Source organism: Cornus florida, unplaced genomic scaffold (genome assembly GCF_030987335.1).
Source record: "Cornus florida cultivar Cherokee Brave unplaced genomic scaffold, ASM3098733v1 CherokeeBrave_3.0.0_Hap2_Chr10, whole genome shotgun sequence".
In the NCBI taxonomy this organism is placed as follows: Eukaryota; Viridiplantae; Streptophyta; class Magnoliopsida; order Cornales; family Cornaceae; genus Cornus; species Cornus florida.
In genome coordinates, this window is record NW_026775580.1 from 58372048 (window position 1) to 58395921 (window position 23874).

The following is a 23874-nucleotide window of genomic DNA, read 5'->3' on the forward strand; positions in this document are numbered from 1 at the left end:
TCGGATCATAGACACCTCTCATATGCCTGATTTATATGATGCTTTCGCTATTGTTGACCATGAGGAGCATAGACGTTAGGTCTCTCAGTGAGTAGCTTTACCAGAGATTCCAGTTGATTAGATGGCTCTTGCTGAGACTCCAGTTGATTAGACGGCTCTTGCTGCTAATTCTAAACTTTTAGAGGGAAAGGTTATTTGTCAACATTGTGTAGCCACGGGTCATGTAAAAGGTCGTTGCTTTAAGCTTCATCCAGAGCTAAAGCAAAAATTTTCTCTCAATCGTCCTTCTGGCCGTGGCCGCACTGCCGCAGTAGCCGATACTATTGGTGGTATACTACTCCACAGATTGTTGTCCCTCTTGTTTCAACTCCTCCCAGACCATCTTTTTAGTGGTTGAGTAGGCTTTATGGATACTAAAATAAAATTAACTAACTTTTTGAATTACTGTTAATCCTTATTTAAATTCAGTTTATTAGTTTGATTTGTGTTTCAATAGCAATCACATAAACGCATAAAGCAATAAATAAAAAGTTGAAATTATATTTTAGGGTTTAGATGATTAGGGTTTGAGGAGAAAAGCAAAAATAAGAAAAGAGGAAAACGGATGTAAGAAAGGGTTGTAGTAAGCTCTTGACATCCCACATAGTCCATCACTCCCCCTCAAGTTGGTGCATAGACATCTCTCATGCCCAATTTGTCTACAATGGCAAGGAAGATATTACAACTCAAACCCTTAGTGAATGCATCTGCTAGGTGTTCTTCTGAATTCATGAAGGGCATAAAATCACTCCATTGTTCAACTTTTCCTTGATGAAGTGCTTGTCAATCTCAATATGCTTCGTTCTATCATGTTAAATGAGGTTATGTGCAATACTAATGGCCACTTTATTGTCACAAAAAAGTCTCAATTGACCATCATCCATGATACCTAAATCACTCATCAAGGTCTGAATCCATATGAGTTCACATACCTCATGAGCCATAGTCCTGTATTCTACTTCTGCACTGGACTGAGCCACTACTGATTGTTTCTTGCTCCTCCAATAACCAAATTTCCTCCAATAAAGGTGCAATAACATGTGGTGGACCATTTATCATCAATTGAGCCAGTCCAATCTGCATCACTCCATCCATTAATTATTCAGCCCTAGAAACCTGAAAATGCAAAAACCCAAGGATTGCTTTTTACAGCACATTAACGGTCAGAACAGTCCCATTACTCTACCCATCCAATTCCTAACTAACCTTAAACCTTTTTACTTTCAACTCTTACCTTAATAACCATAATTATTGCTTAACTCTAAAGGTACTATATCAGTTAGGTACTGGATAAGGTAGAAACGTTTTTTTCTACCCGGTATTAGAGCTTGTAGGAAGGTTTTTCCCTACACTTGTCCTTCATCAACTGCATCACGTGCAACGTTTGTATTATTTACTTGATGACACATGCTTATCTAATTCGGCTTTACATTAAAATGTGTTGGAGTTTGTTGGCAGAATTTATTTATTTTATTTGTTTTGATTTGAATTATGTTCTCAAACAATGATTAGAGCCTTTAAGTTGAAAATATATTTCGATTTTCTACTATTACCTTGTTTCTTAGAGATATTCTTTATTAACTGCAACTGGGAATAGTACATTGGGCAACCTCTTTTGATTCAGGAATCTTTGTCTGTTTGTTATGTTTGATATCTCTAGAATGGTCCTCATCAGGAGGTTAAAGAAATTCAAATTTCCGATTTCAAAGACTTGTTCTTTAATCTTTTGATGTCACTCAGAAGATCCAATGAACTGATTCCTTCCTCAAAATTCATCACACACGCATATGAATCCTGCTAAATGCTGTGAGAGACCAACAACCTCACTGTTTTAGGAACGTTAAGGAGATGCTGAAAGTAGTAAAGTAAAATTGTTCAATGATATTAATAGCAAAAAAATGTATTTAGTGTTAATACAAGTAGTAGGAAGGTAACTAGTTCAATAGCTACCATGTTTCCGTTTTTCACTTGCCCATCCTCCTTTGTGAGAGGGTCATCACTTTCTTCTTACAGCTAGAATTCTAGAAAAGGAACCGGGGTCTGTAATGGGTGTGTGTGTGTGTTTGCTTTAACTTTCGAAAACAGTAGAATTCTAGATAAGGAAAATCATTGAGAGACTGTGGAACTTGTTGAACAACCATTGGTTAGAAAGTGCTATGAAGTTTCTCATCGGGGGAGAATGACCCTTTTGAAAATGATTTAACAGTTAATACTTATTACTTATCCAAAAAAAAAAAAAAAAAAACAGTTAACAAGCAACCATTTTCTGTAAACAACCATTTTTACCATATATATATATTTTTTTTGGTATATGTACCCCCCTTTAGGGCTGTTTATTTGCTCAGACCTTCAAAATCTCCTAAATATTTAGATTCCTTGGTAAATCAGGTGTCATTTTGGAATACCATAGATACAACATTTTTGTCCTGTGTTTTAATGGACATGATAAAGGAAACAATGACCTCTAGGAAATGATTTTCTTTTTATCATAAAAAATTAACATATGACTTTCCTGTCTCTACACTGTAGCTGGATGAATTTTCCAGTTTTTATGCTTTGCTAATTCTTTTAAACAACTTCCTGCCATTGCATATGTTAAATTTATTGTAAAATAGTTCTGTTCACTTACAGTAATTTTATTTATTTATTTGTATTATTTTATTTATTATTTTATTTTTTTAGAAAAGCTTGATTCATTTCAAATGGTTTGTTGATTTATCAATGCAATCCTGTGGTATTTGCTAAGCATCAAGTCAAATGCTCGTCTCCTTTTTTCTTAGTTTTGAACCCAGTGTTGTTAGAAAATGTAGTTTCCCAAATGATATCACTCATGCAATCTCTTTAGACTACCCAAAACACAATATACTTTTGTTCCAGAATACTAAATTTAGTGATCTAATATTATTCTTCATTTTTGATTCCTTTATTGTTTTTCTCTGCAAGGCAATATCTTTTTAAAAAATGAAATCTTGAAAATTAGAATTTTGAGGCTACAATAACTTGGGACATGGGAAAAACCATACGCATCAAGATAACAAGGCAAGTCATGCTCCTGCATTGTAAACAGGCTTTTAAAATGAACAAAAATATTCTTTGACAAAAATGATTACTGTTAGAAAAGAACTGGTCTTGCATCTGAGAGTAGCTTAGTACATTCTAATCTTCAATTATTTAATATAAAGATGCCACCCCTACGGTAACTTGTTCTGGAGTAACTGTGACATCCACATAGCCTTTCCTGTCTCCATAACATGTCTCAGCTGACATTGGTAGCACTTCACACATATTTGTGGGATTCCTGCAATTTATGAACGAAATTCACTGAGAATGTTATAGTCTTCCTATAACTGATTTTTCATCCTCTAGCACTGAGAAAATTTGTTGTGGACCTGATAGGACATCTTCATGATTGGATTTATTTTGATGTTGAAAATAATCTTTTAAGTCCTGTACGGTGTGGCTCTTTACCTATTGTACGAGTAATATTATTTCGAATTTAAATTAGTTTATCAAAAGATTTGTACTGAAGTTATTTTTTCAACCTCCTTTTTTGGCCTACTTTTATTTTCTTATTTTTCCTTTAATCAAGTTTTATCTAAATTTTAACAATAATTGATTTCTTCCTAAATTTACGGTCAAAATTCATAATTATATTAAAGAATTTTGATGTGATACACTGGCACCATAACTATAAGAATGAAACATTGTCCCAACCATGATTTTTATTCATTTGTTTTAAAAGAAATTTCCGAGTTCTTGACAATTTTTCATAAAGGCCAAAGCTGGGTGTATCATTGTGGTGAAGTGCTGGCATCACATTTAAGGTCAAAGGTTCAATTCTTACTATTGATCAGAAGAAATTTTCATTGTCATTGGCTTCCCAACTTCTGCACGATACTAGGCTATTTGGATCGAAACTAATGCTTTTGTTTCCTAACATGTCCCGTTGTTTCCCTTTAAAAGTCGCCCCTTAGTTTTGGGAATATTTCTCAAAATTTATCATAAAATTTGCTGGTGTTCTTATCTTGAATCTCAAAACCAGATCCAACGCTTGACTTCTTAAAAATTCTCAAGTACTGTGCCTTGACTTGTGAAACTTTGTCCAACCATAAGATAGACTACTGAACTTGGACGATTTGAATCTGAAATTGATTTTTTGCTTTGAAATAATTTATATCTTAAGCATTTTGCTAAAATCAGATGGTTGAGAATTGCAGTCACCCAACTTTAGTTGCATTTTATTTCTATGGCCTATAGCTATTGATGAATTCTCACAATAAAAAGCCTTATTGTTTAAGTGCACTAACAAGGACTACCAATGTGCCACTCGTTGGAGAATTCCTGCCTGCACAGGTTTCTTTTCTAAACTTAATTGAGGGAGTTCTATTGCAGTCTCAGGGCCACTATTGTCTAGAGATTTTTGTTTTCTTTGGATTGCACCAACATTAGATTTGTGTGATGGAAGATATAGATTTTCTCAATGCAGTGCTGTGTTGTATACTTGTAATGATTTTATGCATCATTCATCTTTTTTTTTTTTTCTTTTTTCTTTTACAATGTATCTTAGTAAATTGAACTGTCCAATCTCATTGATATGTGGCTAGCTGGATGTTTAGAAGATTTTTTGTGGATTTGTTGTTTCAGTCATACTCTGTGACTGCATTCTTTTTATAAATTGAAGATGTAACATGTTTAGAACACACTTCAAATTAAGAAGGCTCTATGTGCATATTGATCTCTCTCTCTCTCTCTCTCTATATATATATATATATATATATATATATATTTATCTGTCTGTCTGTCTGTCTGTTGTTATCTTTGATTTGCATTACAGTTTCCTTTCTACCTATTTATATTAGCTGTATGTCCACTTTCGGTAACACTGTCAGCTTATGTGTCCAGGCATAAATTATTGCAGAACAATTGAGAACAATTTTCAAATTTGTACAATAGAATATTGAGTCCGGACGTTGTAATTGGGTAAGAGACTACATCATTGAAATAAGGTGCGTTGCTCCTTTTCTAACTTGAAAGTAAAAGAAAATTTGCTACTAATTTCATTTTCTATTTATGCGGTGCAGATTAATGCTAATCTGAAAATTGCTTAATTTATTCAAATTACTTTTGTCATGGAGCATATATATTCCTGTCTCTTCTTTCAAAGGCAATTTAGTTTCTCAAGTAACTTATTGGTTTGTCTGTGTTGCGTTATTTGTAAATTATATGTTTATATAGGTCATTTCTCCTGATTTTCTTGCATGTTGGTGGTATCGTGCTCAGATGAATATTTCTTTAGATGCATGTATTTTTAACTCAGATGAATATTTCTTTGGATGCATGTATTTTTAACTATCTTTTATTAAAGCAAATGCATCTACTACATTTATAGCCATATGTCCATCTAAAAAGGCAAGTGTAATGGATGATATCAGAATAGCTAAAAGCACATAACATATGAAGTGCCTATAATCTTTTTCTTCTTGACTTTATAAAAGTAGCTGGTTTCTTTCATCACCTCACACTGCTAAAGTTGATTTCATTGGTAATGTCGAATTGGAAACTTTGTGCAAATGGTATTGTGGTTCATACACCATTTCTTGCTAATAGAGGCACATCTTTGCAACCATGGATCCTTCCATTGATAAGGAATCACTTAACTTCTGTCCACAATTGTTTTATCTTCTTCTCTAATGCAGCTGTAGTCTGCCGCATTTTCACAGAAACAAGTATGGGATCAATAATTTGGCAAAGTATTTAGTATTTTTAATTGAAATATTTAAATGTATGGATGAAGAATTACCCCAATTTTGTGGCTCTTGCTGGTGTTTCATAGTTTTGCTGCTCTGGCAGGCGAAGCTGGAGATGGACTCCATGCAAATCCTCTCCAATACTTAAACTGTTTGAAAGAAGGGAATTTCTATTTGCTCCATTTACATCCCTTGTTCCATAGACCTGGGATGCAAAATGTTTCAGCTGAGTATGGAACAGCTCACACTTTGCACAGATTTAGTGATTGCTAGAGGCTATTTTTGTTTTTGTAGCATAACTAATTCCTTCTTACGCAGTCTTATGATTTCTTGATGAATTAGGTTTACCTTCTTATACAGCTCCACATTTTCTTGATGAATGAGCTTTCCCTGCAACAAGCCAATGAAATTGAGTCAGTTGATTTTCAAGGAGAAAAAAATGACAATTAGAGGCCACAGTTTTACGAGTCAACCTTTTGGCTTAGTTCTTGTATTTCGTCAATTAAAATTTGGTCCTACAACATAAGAAAAATTTATGTTAAGGACTATGCATGTGTTGGAGTGGAGTATATAGAAGATCATATGATGAGCATTGTTAGGGGATGGGAGTTTCAAACCTTTTTCGTGCGGACCCCTCGAAGACTAATTTCCAGTTGGTTCTCTAAATCCTGTAACTCTTTGACACTCAGACCAGAAAGCTCTTCACCCATCATTTGCCTGTAATTCTCGAATGTAGATATAGGATGAATTTATATAAGCATTTGGATTAGTATCACTGGTGTCCTATTATCCATGAAAATTATCAAGGCCATCTCTAGAAAACAGAGATAATTTCTTCGTATGATTACCCCACTTCTTTTAGGACATCATGGTGTTGATTAATTCTATGCTTTAATGTCTGCCAGGAATTTACTAAAACCATATCTTTTACCGGCTTTATACCTGGTCAACTTTCCATTTTCTGCCCATTCAATTTCATAATCGGTGTACGTGCTAATGTTTTGAGAAGTATTTGTCCCTTAAGATTAATGTACCATGCAAAATCATTGTCATAATTGCTCAAGGAATTACTATCATGCTATACAAGTATAGATCGCTAGCACACCCCTTTTTGCTGATCATACTTAGCCTTGCTCTATGCTGATGTTAAACAATATTTCCAATTAGCCAGTGTCCATATCCATCACGTGCAGATGGGTTTTTACAAGCTTCTTATATGTGTATGTCAGAATTTAACTGTCTGATGTGGCAATACACATTAAGAGGAACACAAAGGATGCTTGAGCTGTATTTGGAGGCACTTCTGATATGGTTGTGGTCTTTTTCTTTTCTTTTTTTAGGCTTTCACATTGAGTTTGCCTTTTAGGAAGTCTTGCTGACAGCTACTTCAAGGAGCACTCCTAGATGTCAGAATCTAAGTCACATAATGCGGGAGCGAGAGCGAGAGCAGCAAATTCTAAAATTAGTTGAGAGCGGGAGCGGCTTGAGAGTGCCTGTATCTAATATATTTTATATTTTTATAATTATTTTATGTGAAATATGATTATATTAATTTACTAAATATTTTTTTCAAAATGATTGAAGCCCAACTTTGAAGTGCAAAACATAACCCATATATATAATTTTAGTCCAAGTCCACTTATATTTATTTGCCAATTAGTACATTCCTATTTGGAAGCCCAATATTTCAAATTAAATCCATTTAGTTAAGTAATAAATTTGGCCCAATTCATGATTTCATCTCAGCCCTTGGATCAATTTCATATACATGTTAAAAGGATTACCAAAAAACATCTAGCAGCAGCCGCAGGGTCACTTTACCATTTCAGCAGCATGGAATGGAACCCTAAACTACTTTCCCTTTAGGCTTTATCATTCATTTCGTCCCAGAGATATACAAACCCTTTATTTCGTCTGCCGCACAGAGATACAATCCCATGATCCCATCTCCATCATATTCTCTCATGTTCGAATTTTATTTTGCATCGATCTATCTTATCTCTCATTTCTTTACAGATTCACAATGGAGTTGAAGGTTTCACGAATACGGAGATTGAGACGAATATAGCTTCAACACGATAGCTATGTAAATTTATGTACATATATATGTATATATCTCTTCGGACTTCATCTTCTCTCTTCTTCTTTACAAAAGCCGAATTCTAAAACTGAGTTCGCGGATTCTAAATCGTCAAACCACATGCGGAGCTCTGGAGCGGTAGTCATCCATGCGAATTATGTGACTTGGGTCAGAATGCATTGTGATTCTATATTCTTAAAATTGAACTACCTGATTCATTTTAACAAAGCCTTAAATGTTTATCTACATTGCATTGACTACATGAACCCTATCTAGTCATTCATCCTATCTAGACTTCCAGCCTATACTATATACTCCCTCTATCCCATTTTAATTGTCCCTTTTTGGGAGTCAAACTTTTTAAGATGATGGCTTTTATTTTTTTTTTATTGTATTAGTAGTGAATGAATTACCCAATTTACCCTTAGTGGGTCCACAGTGATGTGATGATTTAATTTTTATAGGTTCAAAGCAAGAAGGTTAAATTGGTAATATTGCAAAAAATATTACATTGACTTTTCAAATGGGACAATTATTTTGGGACGGGTAAAAATGGAAAGGTGGACACTTATTTTGGGATGGAGGGAGTAATAGGTAACACCTAGAGTGTAACATTGCAAATTCTAGGAGTTAGGACTCATGCTCCTTGCGGTGTGATCAATGCATATGCTGGCTGTTTATATAACCTCAAATATTAATTCTGATAATGTTTCAAGATTTCTTTAACTTCTTGTAAGAAGAAAAGTTTTGACAAAGATTAGTAATGTGAAAAAAAAAACCTGTACTCCTTTTTTTTAGTGATGAAAGGGCCATAACCGTTGTTGGTCCCACAATGTGGGATGTGTTGGAATATGTCTCAAATTATGTCAAAGAATGATGCTCTGGAAAAGTGCAACCGGCGCACTTGTCGAAGTGTGAAGATTGAAGGTGCTAGAAAAGTGCAACCGGTCGCACTTGCTTGATATGTGCGGGAGTTGTTTTCTTATTTGAAGAATTGCTTTCCTAAGGCTGCAGACTTGTAGGGTAAGTTGTTTCTTTGTAATTAAGCAAGTTGTCTCTTGTTAGTATTCTATTTTAGAGTTGAAGATTGATACGGTATCTTCTTGTTAGACAAGAAGGAATGTGTTGAAGACTCTATAAATAGAGGCGGAGTTGGGTGTAGAAGGTAGAGAGAAGAAAAAAGGTTTGTGTGGGTGGGTGTAGAGGGATGTAGCCTCATAAGAAGTGGGTTTGCTCTGAGCCCAAAAGGACCCGGTGAGGTTGACTGGTAGATAGACTTCTTATGGAATGGGTTGAGTGCATTCTCTACTTGTAATGTCTCTTTTTGATTCATAATGGTGAAAGTTCTCTCTACATGGACGTAGCCCTAGAGGTTGGGTGAACCATGTAAAATATTGTGTGTGTGTTGATTGATGAATGATTGTATCTCCTCCATATATGCATACTTGATGATTGTATGATGATGTGCTTCGTCTGTGCTTGAATGAAGGGGGATTTAATTCCAACAACTGGTATCAAAGCTAGTTGGAGGGAGTTCATATTCCCAAAAGGATGTTGGTAAGAGTTGATTTGGCACAGACATGATCGATGATTGCCCACAGATGAAACTACGTTCCATTGCACTGGCTCCTTTTCTGTTCATTAGTAATATAGTGAAATTGATATAGAGACATACAATAGAAGTCCTTACCGATAAAAAGCTATGTCGTGAATATTGGCTGTTTAGAGCCTGTCATTAGTTCATAGAGTTGACTATTCTGATCCATATAATCTGCTAGCTTGATTGTAGGAATATTCTGATGCTGCTAGCTTGAGTATAGGAATTAATATTTGATTAGCTTAATTTCTGGTAATTGGCTAAATGATTGTACTGATTGTCTGCCTTGGGTTTCTATATAAACCCACATATACTTACACTATGGAAGATACAAGAATTCTTCTCTTCTACTTTCTAGCTTATTTTTTTACAAAATACAATATAAGTAATAAGATATTTCTTCCTTGGCCGATATATGGTTTTTTTCTTTGTGAAATGCAGCAAAATTAAAAAGAAAAAAAACAACTTGGCCAACTCGAGCAAATTTCTATATATGGGTTCAAATATACGTGATGACTATTATGGACCATTGCATCTTAATTTTTCTTCCTCTTTTTTTTTTTTTCTTTCGTAGATATAACTTTTTATTTCTCTACATTCTTTATGTATTTTGTTTTTTCTTCAATGCTAATGTTTTGATCTTCCTTAATATATTAATCAACATATTTTGATATTCCTAGAGGCTAACAGATTAGTTTTACAAATAGCATAATTTTAGTTCTAATTCTTGAACGTTGGATGTCAAGGTCTCTATATCAATGCAGTTTACACAGTATAAGACTCCAAATAATATCGTGCTCTCTAGTCCTTTATGACAATACATCTAAGCAAGAAGGTAGTGTTTGTTCAATTTAAACAATGACATCTGTATCTGGTACCAGGCTTGTAATCTTACGTTGTATTGCATTCAGAGGTGGTGGTGAAAGACTGCTAAATAAACTTGTCTTGGAAACAAGGTTCTAGTCAATGTTTAACTTGTAAGAAGATTAAGCCAGGATGGACATATTCCTCTTGTGAATGTGATGGAATCATGAGTCAGTTTGCAGAGTGATCTCTGCTTCTTTCATTTCTGGAAACTACTCTTTTGTTTTGTGTATCACGACGCACCAACATAATCTAATTAAGGAAGATATCTTGTTGGGAGAACTATTAAAGGTAAAAAAGAAAAAGAAAAATTTTCTTGATTGCAGTTCTGATGGATATCTGTAAGTGAGAACTTTTATTTTGAGTTTCAATTGAAGTAGAGGTTAAGAAGTTTTTTTGGAGGGAAGTCTAATGTTAAGGACGGTGATTTTTGTTGGTTGTGAGGTAGCATCGTAGTGATAGATGTATTCATCTTTCTAGGGAATAAGGAGAGAATCAATGCTTGGAGGTGAGTATAGTGGAATGGATACTGGCTTTGAAGGTGCTTGATGAGACATAATTATGGCCTATTTTCGTTGGCAAATTATAAGGCTGCACAGGGTTTGGCCCTGTCCGCTTTTGGGATAATTTAGGACTAAACCGGTCCTAGTGGTTCCAAAAATATTGGACTTGAACCGAACCGTTGGAACTAGTGGAATCGAACAGAACAAACACTAGGTGATAGGTTAGTTTTGGGTTTTCTTACACGCGCACACATATATCAATCAAATGACAAACCAAAATCTGAAATATATATATATATATATATATATATATATATAATGATCCCATGTATTGTGGTGTATGATAAATTGAACAAGTTTGCTATATACAACCAACCTTTTCCCAGTTGCTATATAATATGTGTGTGTGTGTGTGTGTGTGTGTGTGTGTGTGTGTGTTTATTACTAAACCATACGGTTCAGTTTGGTTCGGTCCGGTTTACCGGTTCTAACGTTTTTTGTTCACCCCTAGCAATTTGGTTGAACCAGGAAACAGGGTATATAAGGTTGAATTTGTATGTGGGGTCACCTAAAAGTGGTGCAGAATGATGGTTTCAAATGATATTCACTTATTTGTAGAGGGCCAGAATAATTTCTCTAGGTGGTTTCCTTTTACTATAAGCTTAATGGCTTAAATTCTTTTCTTTTATTTGCATAAAGTATAAATATTTTCCTTTTCTTTTAAGTGGGAAATAATGATGAGCCCAACTACTCTGGGTGCTAGGTTTGGTTGTAAGTGGGTCTACCTCGTGGAATCTGGGCAGGCCTTGGATGTTCATATCGGATTTTTCAGGCCGCTATGCTATTGAGAGGCTCCATAAAATATGCTGTGAAGGCAATGCCTCTCCAACATTATGCGTGACTTGTGGAAAGGAGGTTGTCAATGAGCACTTACTATATCTTGCAAGTTGCAAGCTATGCTTTGGTTTGCGAATCTAGCGTAAACTTGCCTAGCTTGGGTTTTTTTTTTTTTTTTTTTTTCACTTGCTTAGGATCTTAGATTACATGACTAATTGAAGGAATGGTAAAGGTCCTAAAACACTTACTGGCATATGAAATACAATGTCTGGAACTGGAGTCATCAGGTTACAGGATTAGGTTGCAGTTTTTTTAGATGGTGTTTACTTGGGTAGTGGCTTGAGGATGTATTGTAAGCATAGAATAATCCTCCATACTCATTGATGGGGAGAAGGGTGCTCTAGACCATCCGTTGCCAACTTACATGTGGTGATGAATTATGTGTTGGCTTGCACACCTGGGCTTGGACATTTGGGGTGACACAAGCACAAGTGCATACAAGGAAGTAATATTGATGACATAGACCCCATTGGTTGGACAAGTGTTTTGCTGGAACAAGGAACTGATAATTAGGCTTGAGTTGACAAGGCTGAATAGCGGGAGCCTATTTACTTGCATTTGAACTTAAAAGTCGGCATTAATGGGAAAAAGGTTGACTTTGGAGTCTTCATCACTAGTATAGGTCTTAGTTTGGTGATGTTTGGGTGTGCATTGGATTAGACTGCATAATGTAGCCAACAGTGACACTTGGCATCTCTTCGAGGTATTATGGCATGATCAGTGGCATTAAGGGTGATGCTCGGATGAAAGTTACGTAATATTAATTTGGGAGAAGGGAGTGTAATTCAACCAATAATTATCCCTGGCATTTATAGATTATGCAGGGCAGTGTGGATTAGCTCGTTTGGTGAAGCAGTCAGCAAGTGAAAGCATTCAGGTTCCTTGGGTATTTGGCGACGTGACTAGTTTCAACGAGTTAGGTTCGGTTAGATATATATAGCTCCAATTTGCTTTGTGGATAGTGCCACGAAGGCTATGGGCTACCTACTTTACATTGTGCTTCCTTGCTTGAGGTCAAACATGGATTTGATCATAAAGAGGCCCTCTTTCGTGTGTAGCTTGTTGTATTTGTTCACCGAGTCTCTTTGGGACATTTGTGTTGAAATTTGCCAACTTATTTAATTTTCATAATGCTTGATCAAGGTTAAGAGTTAACATTTGGTAGCAACCATCACTCTATCGCTTGAAAAGCGACTTTTTCCTAGTGTTCTTTTCTTGTTGGCTTTACAACGCATGGTCGTAGGATGGAGGCATAGGATTGGCATACTGTCCCTGACTGGTTAGACACGTAGTTGCCTCTGGCAGATTTTGGGGGTTAATGAGAGTGGCTTGGAGAGGGTGTCTAGTGGAGAGGCGAGCCAGGGATGTTTGGAGGGCCACTCTCCTTTGTTTATGGTGGGGTTTGTGGTGCGAGAAATAAGAGATCCTTCGATGGAGACGAGACTCCTATTTGGTCTCTCAAATACGATATATTGTATTCTTTATTTTTTTGGGTTCACGGGCGTAATTGTAAAGCTCTGGGACATCTTTTGGGTTTTGTGGATAGCTTAAAGCTATAGTTTTCGCCTTTGGCATCTTGTGTATTCTTTTGGGAGTGCTCCCCTCTTTTTTCTGTGTTTTCAAAATCTCTGTTTTAAAGTTTTATTTATTTTTTATTTTCATTTGTTTCGGTGTTTTTAAACTCTGTTTTATAGGTGGCTCCTTCTGGGGTGGCACCGCATTAGAATCTTTTTCTGCTTGCAGGTCAGTGAGGCTTAGATAGTGTGCTCATGAGTTGATTGTGAAACCAGTTAATAGTGCTTCAGTTTATGTTTTATTCTCAAAGAGGCAAGTTATGTGGTGGTTTAGAGCAACAGGAGGGTTTCTGACCTGTAAAATTGTTATCTTTTAGCAATATTGTGAGAGAACACTCTGTAGGGTTTCTGACCTGTAAAATTGTTGTCTTGTGGAAACAAATGTGAATTATTTGATTAAGGTGTTTCTCTAGCTTGGGGATCCTTAGTTAAGTGTTACTTGTGCAACCTTGGTGCGGGCATGAAGGCAATGGTAGTGTTTCTTACAGTAAAATGGGTCCTATGGAAAGTCCATCTATTCATAATCTCCAATGAAAATCAGAAAAAATCCATTTATAATCCTCCACTAGTTGGATTAATGGATCGTCTGATTGGAAATAATAACAAAATGCATAGGTTGTTGGAAGGTGTTCTAATAACATATTTCCTTTATGGATTATCTTCCATGAGATTGACCAGTCATATCCAAAGAATATCTCCTTTCATTTCCTTATTGGTTTATGATTTGTAGAGGTATTTTGGCTTTCGAAGAATATGGTTATTCTACCTTCTTTTTCTTCATCTTTTGTATTGGTAAAATTTTCAGTTGAATTTGGAATTATGTCATCTCCACTTGGTGTTGCATGTCACCGATGCAAGTTTCAAGTATGTTCTTGTTATCCTTGATAGGGGCATACTGATTTCAGGCTTTGTGGACATATCTGCATTGATAAATATACATGTTCCACCCATTTAATGCATCTGAATCTACTTATTGGGCATGTTTCATTGTTCCATTTCTTTCAAGACTTAAAAGTTTAACCAATCATGGTATATACAGAACAGAGCATGGGTTAAGCATCGTACATCATAAATCATACAAAAAGGATAAAGTAATGGCACATAATAGGCTATGCATTTGAAAATGTTAAATACACATGTTTTCCTGGACATTTGGTAATTTAGCAATTATGGACGGCTTTTTGCGTTTTTAAACTACTGTATGGTTTTATGTTGGCAAGTTTCTGACATGCCAATTTCTAGAAGTAAAAATCATATTTGTGAAAAAATTCAGACTGCTCTCTTATACCATGATATTTTTAAATGTATCACTTAGCTTGAATCCTATCTGATATATTAAATTCATGTGAGCAGGAAAGAGATTTTACCGATGCTTTTCTTGTAAGTTCTGGAGTTGCTGCCTCAGCATTCCTGCCTCTCTTTGCCAGTACTATTCAAGTACAATAGCATGATTTAGTAATGTACTCAGATACTGCTGATTAGACTGAATTACTTGGAAAAATAAGTTTAGGGAGAGGAAAAGAAGATACTTATCAAAAAAAAAAAAAAAAGGGGGAGGAAAAGAAGATATTTTAATTTTATTAAAAAGTGAACAAAGGGTGAGGACCTTGTAGTCTAGCTGAAAAATGATGAAATCCACAAGGTTGAAAAGTTACTTTGAGAAATTGTCTAATGAAAATCATATAGAGAACTTGGGAATATTGGAACAAAAAGGATATTAAAGAAAACAAAATTTTCCAAGGATTGGAGTGTGCAGATTGAAAAATACAATAAGAAAAATGAAAACAGGCTTTATGATCAAATGGTATTCTTATTTAGGCTTGGAAATGTTTAGTATGATCAATGATGGTGTCTTTAGACTCTTTACTAATAAACATGTACTCCGGTCCAAGTAACATTGCTTATTGTATCATCCCTAGATCTTGAACTCTGGTTTTTGACTAGTGTTGTATATACCCTTTTCACTTAGACTATTCTATGTTTTTTGGAGCATCCATAACATGCCCGTTCCACTTCTTCATTTAATGTTTTGGCCCTTTTATATGCAATACTCAGTCATGCATGTTAGCTTGCTTAACTTTTTTTGATGCAGATGGCTTAGCATATCAAATTGAAGTATCTGATCATTTACTCTCATACCAATTTGCTTATTTCTTTTGGTTCTCAACTTAATTTGACAGAACCCTTTTCCAACTATTTGGAGTCAAGTTCATGCTCAGATCGTCATAACAAAAGTTGTGTGTCCTGTTGGATGTTAGGCTACCTAACACAACTTTTCTCTTTCAGGACTTAGGGCCTACTAAAAGTAAGGCTCTAAACACGACAGAACCATTACATACAACCACAAAACATAGAAAAGGTTTGTTTCTCTCAAACAGCTATGTCATTGTAGGCATGTTTCATGTTTTAGAAACTCGTGAGTATAGGTTATTAAATACATGTCTATCAGTTAAGATAAAATGTTTGATAAATTTTCAGCAATGTTACTGGTTAGATTCTTGAGCACGTCTTTTATTAACCACCAGCAAGTCAATTGAAATGTAATATAGTTGTGTGCGCTACTGATTTGTGATATATATGTCTGGGAACTTTAACTGTTGATTTGTACTTTTCTTTTCTTTATACTTCAATAATTTTAGGCATGGGAAGTGTGCAACAATTATGTCTACTACAAATAATTGAATATAAGGAGACTAGTACAGTAAATATCGGGGCAATTTTTTATGTTTTTTTTGGGTCTACGATGGTGGCATCGGGTCTGTTAGAGCAACCCACCATTCTTAGTTTATTAGTTATATAGTTGTTATTTTGACCAAGTTTATCTTTTACAAAACATCTAAAATTTGTCAGAAGAAAGAAAATGGCTTCATGAATGTTACATTTTCTGTCCTTTTTCCTTCTAGAAAAGAAGAGAAATAGAAAGTCACATAAAGAAAAAAACCACTCAACCTTGTTTTCTCAATTAGACTATAAAGTTAGCCACGGATTGGTCATCATCTAAGTGGCATGATAATAAATGATGTGCCAACGGCAAAAAGCACCCTACCATTTCTGTAGATACGTCATGTGCGAAATTAGGCTCTCTAGAGATCCAGCATGCTCCATAGACTAAAAAGTTGTGTATTCTACCATTATAAGGAAAAAATTTCTACTTTATGCATGTGTTAAAAGAAAGGTAAATGTAATGAAACGAAACTATTTATCAACTATTTACAGATGAACTCGGAGGACTTTGTATTGAAGATTACCTTAACCTCAGAACTGGAGTTTGCCGATTGGTGATGTTCCTCTTTTGATTTATTGTACCGTTCAATTATTGACTTCATGCTGTTCAAAGTAACATCAATTGTGTTAGATATGTTACAACAATATTTGTGAAAGCTTCATATTGAACTCTTTGTAACACAATGCATGTATCACTGCAAGAAGAATAATTACTCAACAAATCCTTGAAGAACAAATGTTGAAAGAAAATTCAACTATTAAAATGGCTTCATGAAGTATTTCTTTTGATTACTCATTAAGATTTTCCCGATTGTTTTTAAGCTCTGTGGATCACGAACTCATGTTTATCTGAAAATTGGATGTGGTGCATTTTCTAGAAATCAAATGTTGAACTGAAAAGACTACATTTATTGCATGATGCACTTTATTATGTTCTCCTGTTATTCCCACACAACTATGTTTTACTGAGGGTTCTTCTACAACTACCCTCCCAAAGAAAAAAAAATAAAAAAATGAAAATTAAGTTGTAATGAAAAATCCCAGTCTATTTTTGTTTACTTTTCATTGAGTCATCTTACACTTTTTTTATATTTAAAAAACACCAATAGGGTGTAGTAGGTACTTGATCGACATTTCGAAGCAGAGTTATTACTTCTTATAGTTATTCTTTCAGATTTGTATGTTGAGGAAAACCAAGTCTATAAGGTTGTTATGTTTGAAGCTGAGTTATTGTTCATTATCATTATTCCTCACACTATTTGCCTTTGTTATGCTAATCTAGCCAAGTTCACAATAGCACTTTCCAATCCAATCTGATATTATTCAGCTGGATTGGCTTTGTACTTTCCTTTTTTGTTTGTTTGTTTGTTTTTTTGGTTTTTTTTCTCCCTCCCTTGAATGTGTTTTCTTATAATCCGTTTGTTCATCAAGTACTTCTTTTTAATTAAAGATATTGTCATGGTATTGCATTTTTTTTTTTTTTTTTTTTTGATAAGTAAAAAATATATTAGAAAAACGTTCAAAAGGGGAATGCGTCCCTAATACACAAAAATGAGAGAGCAAAAGCCAAACCTACGGACCAATAGAGTCTAATAGAACTAAAAAATCATTAATCGATGAGCAAGCGCTGTTTCTAACATAACAGAAACGAGAGCGAAGAATAAGAGACTTAAGGTTTGCAAAAGACGATTCTTTCCTTTCGAAATTTTTGTTATTTCTCTCTCCAAATACACCACCAAACACAGTGTGGGGCGACTATCCAAAAATCACGAGCATGACCAGGGCATCTTTTCCAAGCGTCGATTAATTGGAAAGAGTGCTTAGGCATTACCCACTGAACACTAAAAATACTGAATATGAGATTCCAATAATCAGATGCAACAGGACAATGCAGAAAAAGATGGTCTACGGACTCGTTATCAGTTTTACAAAGACAGCACCAGTTAATAGTGGTATTACCTTTCTTACGCAAATTATCCAATGTTAGAATTTTTCTCCAAGTAGCAGTCCAAACAAAGAAGGCGACTCTAAGAGGAGCTTTAGAATGCCAAATACACTTCCATGGGAAATTATGACCAAAAGAATTGGACAAACACAAGAACATGGATCGAACTTCGTATCTACCATGAAGAGAGGAGGTTCACAAAATGTCATCACAACCTTTGCCAACATCCTTCTGTTTATACTACAGGTCTAAAAAGACGCAAACTTCCGCTATCTTCCAATCTTGAAAAGAACGCCTAAAACGCACATTCTACGTAACTCCACTGTTATCAAGATGATAACAGTCAATTATGTAAGCATGCTTATTCTAGGCGATGCAATAAAAACGAGGAAAGGAAAGAGATAACAATTGATCACCACACCATAAGTCTTCCCAAAATCTAACCTTCATACCATTATGAACCTTGAACTGAATATGGGTGGAAAACACATTCCAACCTTTCCGAATGAACTTCCAAATGCCAAAGCCTCCGGTAATAGAAACAGGAAGAGAGGACCAACCTCCACTCTCCTCCCCAAAACGACACAAGATAACTCTTCTCCATTGTCGATGACGCTCTTTATCGAACCTCCATAACCACTTCCCCAATAAGGCTCTATTAAAAGGGACCAAGTTCCGAATACCTAGACCGCCAAACTTTAAAGGTTTGCAAACTTGTTCCTAATTAATAAGATGATACTTAAACTCCTTTCCTTTTCCACCCCAAAGAAAATTTCTCTGAATTTTTTCGATCCGTTCAGCAACAGAGCACTGGATTTGAAACCGGCTCATTAACTCCGGTGAAATCCTCTACTGCTTTCGTTTCTTACGTTCTCTTTCTCTGGTGGTTTCACTGCTTCGTTGGTTGTGGTTTTGTTCATGAAAGCGTTCGATTGTCAGAAGCTGTCTTTTTTGGAGGTTGCCCGTCTTCCTCGCCTGTATTTTAAAGGGGAGGTGAATCGGATTTCTTCTCAGAAGGATCATGTGTTTAGGGTGGATAGGCTCAGCACTTCCTCTCGCGAACAGGTTCTTAGAGCTTGCCTCGTTGGGTGTTTTGACAAAGAGGTGGGTTTCTTGGAGGAGATTGAAGATTGGGCCACGAAGACTTGGTTGATTTCAGGCGGGTTTAGGGTTAACTCCTTGCCGGACGGGCTCTTGCTGTTCCGGTTCCCGTCGGCGTTGGAGCCTCATAAGGTCCTTGATTGGGGCAAGAAAGTGTGGGGTGAGGCTCAACTTTTTATTGATCTCTGGTACTACAGGGTTGGGTGCTTTGGTCTAAGGTTGAGGAATAAATTCCGGCGAGTCGTTTTGTATGGTCTGTCGCTGCATCTTTGGTGCCAGAAGCTTTTCATCGCCATTGGAGATGTGTGTGGAAGCTTTCGGGAAGTGGAGGCCTTTGAGATGAGCGACACGGAAAGGATTGTGATCACTGTGGCTGACGGTGGTGTGATTCCGACGAGTATTGTGGTGGAGGATGGTCAGTGGGCGTTTAGAATCTCGTTATCTAAAGAAATTGCTCCGACCATGGTCCCGCTGACTGGGACTTATGCTGGAAATGGTGATTTGGGATCATCGGCGGTGTCGGCTGCCTCCCGTTTGGTTCGCAAATCTGGTGGTGGAGGTAGATCAAAGTCGGAGATCCAAAAGGCGGAGGTGCAGCACAGCCAGACTCAAGGTCAGGGACGTGGGAGACACCACGCGCCTCAAGCGAGTGGCAATGGGAAGGCATCTCATGTGACACGTGGTCGGAGGAGGAACGACGACCGTTGTGAGTGGAAGACAGCTGCCCCTCCACGTGCTGAGCCTCGTGACTCTCGGCGTTTTTTGAATTCTAATTCTTTTGGGCCTGATGAGGTTGGGCTTCTTTAACGTGGGTCTCATGTTAAAGGTTCAAAAAGGCCTGGCAAGGAAAAGCATGAGGGGGGTGGTTCTAGGCTTCCTTCTGGGCTGGGGCGGCCCTCAAAGCCCGCTAAAAGGGATGGACGCCTCAAGCTTGCTGGGCCTTTTGTTGTTGCTGGACCAGCCTAGGTTAAGCCAAGATTGGCTAAGGAGAGGGTGGTTAAATGGGGCCCAAATAAAAACCTCTCAATTTCATTTCAAGGTGGGCAGCCCATTTCAGAAATGTATCATAGCCATTTTTTTCAAGATTCTTATCCGGACACATCTCAGAGAAGCTCGGCATCACGGTCTTGGTCGAGGAGTGAAAAGACGAACTGGGCGAAGGTGAGTTTGAGCATGACGAAAGGGGATGGGGTTTGTCCGAAGTCTTTCCGGCATGGTTCGTGTTGTCAGAATCGGCTCTCGGGTAACAGATTTGATCCTCTACAGTCTGGGTCTTTGGGTGAAGAAGATAATGGTGATTTTGAGGCCATGAAGGAGGAGGGTCTCTCTCGGAATCTTTTGAAGCATTCTAGAAAGAAATGGACCAGAAAGGACAAACAGAAGTGGGTTGCCCGTAAGGATTCTTATCCGTGCCAAGGTAAGTCGTCTTTTTCTCATGTCCGGAACGCTCCATCAGTTTCTATCTCTTCTTTTATTCCTTCTAGTGAGTTGTTGAGAAGCAAGGGGGAGGAGGATTTTGCTGGGAGGCAGCAGGTGTTGTCGCCTGTTATAGAGGGTGACTCGGTGGATGTGAGGAGGTCTACGGTTGGCTCTGATTTTGGGGATGTTGGGCCATCAGAAAGGGATGGGACGGTTTGTTTGTCTGGAGACAGGGATTTCAACTAGTTGTGTGCCGGGTTTGCTGAGACATGCTCGGAGTTTTCTTCCACGTCTCGGTATAATGATTCCTCAGGGGAGGAAATGGGCAGGTCGGCCAAGCTTCTTTTTGAGTGGATCGGCAGGGTCTTGTTCTCCTCTAAAACTTGGCCCAATGACTTATTGGAAGGGTTCTGCGCCTGATTTGGTGACTGTTTGTGTGGGCAAAGACATCCGTATTTCCCTTAGCGATGAATCAGCTTCTCTTTTGGTAAAGGAACTGCAGAGGCACAGATTTTCGCCTGATGTTCAAACTATTGATTGCAATCTGGACCCTTTCAAACTGATGTTCAAACTATGGTGAGGACTGGTCTTCTCATGTGAAGGAAGCAGTGGTGGATAAGGGAGTTGAGGGAGATGGGAGCAGGTCTCTTGATCTAATGTTGTGGGACGAGGAGGGTCATGCTAACTTGGGGGTGGTGGACCCACTGGCTATTGTTCTTCCAGAGGATTTGGGCAGTGAGGTGTGTAGATAGAAAGCTGAGGATACTGGAAAGGAATGGGTCAAGGCTAATATTAGGGTTACTAGTGAACTTCTGGGTGTCTCTTGCAACGGCAATCGGGATCAGGCCTTAGCAATTCTTTAGGCTACTGCAGAGGGGAGAGAGGGGGAGATGATTCAGTTTTCTAGAAGGAGGAGTCGGAAGAAGAAAAACATTTCTCCGTGAAAATGGGAAAAGGGAGCTTAGGAATCTGGTTTCTGATGTGAATTATGATAGGGTGGTTGAGGGGGGGAAGGAGAGGGAGTGCTAAGGGAGGAGGGAGGGGTAAGGGGGTGATAGGGGAGAATGTCTCCTTATGAAGCTATGACTTTTATCTTGGAATGTCCGTGGCCTCAATGGTCCGGGCAAGAGAAAGGTGGTGAAGATGGCGGTGAGGAAATGGGGGGTGCAGTTGGTGTGTCTTCAAGAGACTAAGATCGATTCTATGACTGATCGGATGGTGAAGAGTTTGTGGGGTAACCGGTTTGTGGAGTGGGAGGCGCTGGATTCTGTTGGGACTTCAGGCGGTGTTCTCATTATGTGGGATAGAAGATGAATGGCTAAGGTGGATGTTTTTCGAGAGATTTTTTCTCTATCTTGTGCCTTTGTGATGGAGGAGGATGGTTTCACTTGGAGCTTTTCTAGGGTGTATGGGCCAGTTGATGATGATGTGAGGGGTGGTTTATGGGAGGAGTTGAGTGGGGTGAAAGAGAGGTGGTCTCTTCATTGGTGTGTGGCAGGTGACTTTAATGTGGTGAGGTTCCTGGCAGAGAGATCTTCAGAAGGTGCATGGACTCGGGCTATGATGCACTTTTCTGACTTTATTGATGGTCATCAGCTTATTGATCTTCCTCTTGAGGGAGCTTCTTTCACTTGGTCCAGTGGAAGGGAAATACCAACTCTCTCTCGTCTTGATAGATTTTTGATCTCCGGTGAGTGGGAAGAGAAGTTCCCGGATATTGTTCAGGCTGTGTTGACTAGGGTGACTTCGGATCACATTCCTTTGGTTCTGGATTGTGGAGGGTTGAGATCTCGTTGCACTCCTTTCAGATTTGAGAGTATGTGGCTTCGTGTGGATAACTTCCAGGGACTTGTGCGTTCGTGGTGGGAGGAGAACCTGGTGGTGGGTACGTCGAGTTTTATTCTTGCAGGAAAGCTTCATATTCTGAAAAATAATCTTAAAAGGTGGAATAAGGAGGTTTTTGGGAGCTTGGAGTGGAGAAAGAATAGGGCTTTGGCTGATATTGCCGAGATCGATAGACTGGAAGGGGAGTGTGTTCTTTCTGAATCCCAACACAGTAGGAGAGCAGCTTGTCAAGCAGAATGTGTGGAGATTACAGTTTTGGAGGAAATTTCGTGGCGTCAGAAATCTCGGGCCTTATAGCTCAAAGAGGGAGACCAGAATACCAAGTTTTTTCATAGAACCGCTAATGCTCATAGGAAGAATAATCACATTAGGCGGGTGTGTGTGGATGATGCAGTTTTGACTACGGAGGAGGAGGTGCGTAGCGGTATTGTCTCTTTCTACCAAAAGCTCTATTCTGAGCCTCTTCGATGGAGGCCGCGTCTTGATGATCTTCACTTTGATTCTATTTCTACATTGGAAAGAGATGGGTTGGAAAATCCTTTTTCGGAGGAAGAGGTGCTGAAGGCCCTTAAGAGCTGTTAATGGTGATAAGGCTCCAGGCCCGGACGGCTTTACTATGAGATTTCTGTTGGAGAGCTGGGAGGTGGTCCGGTACGAGGTGATGGGCACTTTTCATGAGTTTCATTCCACGGGGAGGTTTGAGAAATCACTGAACGCATCTTTTATTACTCTTATTCCTAAGAAGGGTGGTACTTCTCACATTAAGGATTTTCGACCAATCAGTTTGATTGGATGCATTTACAAGCTCATCGCAAAAGTCCTTGCATTCTGTTTGAGGGAGATCTTGGATGGAGTTATTTCTGAGTCTCAGAATGCTTTCATTGGGGGTAGACAGATCCTGGATTCCGCTTTTATTGCCAGTGAATGTGTGGATTCTCGATTGTGTAGTGGGGTTCCTGGGGTTCTATGTAAGCTGGATATCGAGAAAGCTTATGATCATGTCTGCTGGAATTTCCTGTTCTACTTGTTGGAGAGGATGGGTTTTGGTGAGAGATGGAGGAAATGGATTGTTTCATGTGTTTCCACTATCAGGTTTTCGGTGTTGGTGAATGGGTCCCCTGCGGGGTTTTTCGGTAGCTCTCGCGGTCTGAGGCAGGGGGACCCTCTCTCCCCGTTCCTTTTTATTATTGTTATGGAGGCTTTTAGTAGATTGATGAGAAGGGCGGTGGATTTGGGTTTTATCAGGGGTTTCAAGATCGGTCCCGACTCTGTTCAGCAAATGGAGATTTCTCACTTGCTCTTTGCGGATGACACTGTTGTTTTTTGTGAGGCAGAGGTGTCCTAGTTGAGGTATCTGAGATGTGTCTTAGTTTGCTTTCAGGCTGTCTCTGGTTTGAAAGTCAACGTGGGCAAAAGTGTGCTTGTCCCTGTGGGGGAGGTTCAGGAGGTGGACACTCTGGCCGCTGCTTTAGGCTGTGGGACACAACGTTTCCCTATCTCGCATTTGGGTTTGCCGCTGGGGGACTCAGCTAGGAGGGT

The 23874-nt window shown here is 38.0% G+C and overlaps 1 long non-coding RNA gene and 1 pseudogene across 3 annotated transcripts in view; one reads left to right on the forward strand and one right to left on the reverse strand.

Moving 5' to 3' along the window:
• Window positions 1-17638, forward strand: part of LOC132278845 (uncharacterized) — a 30089-nt gene extending 12451 nt beyond the window's left edge. Inside the window, exons 3-5 of one of the 3 annotated variants that reach the window (XR_009471144.1) lie at window positions 4942-5045; window positions 14655-15660; window positions 16518-17638. This is a non-coding gene — a long non-coding RNA (uncharacterized LOC132278845). The remainder of the gene's footprint in view (window positions 1-4941; window positions 5046-14654; window positions 15661-16517) is intronic. The other 2 variants (XR_009471146.1, XR_009471145.1) reach the window with 2 other exon arrangements.
• The window catches only part of LOC132278844 (MADS-box transcription factor 23-like), a 44007-nt pseudogene continuing 25935 nt past the window's right edge, over window positions 5803-23874 (reverse strand).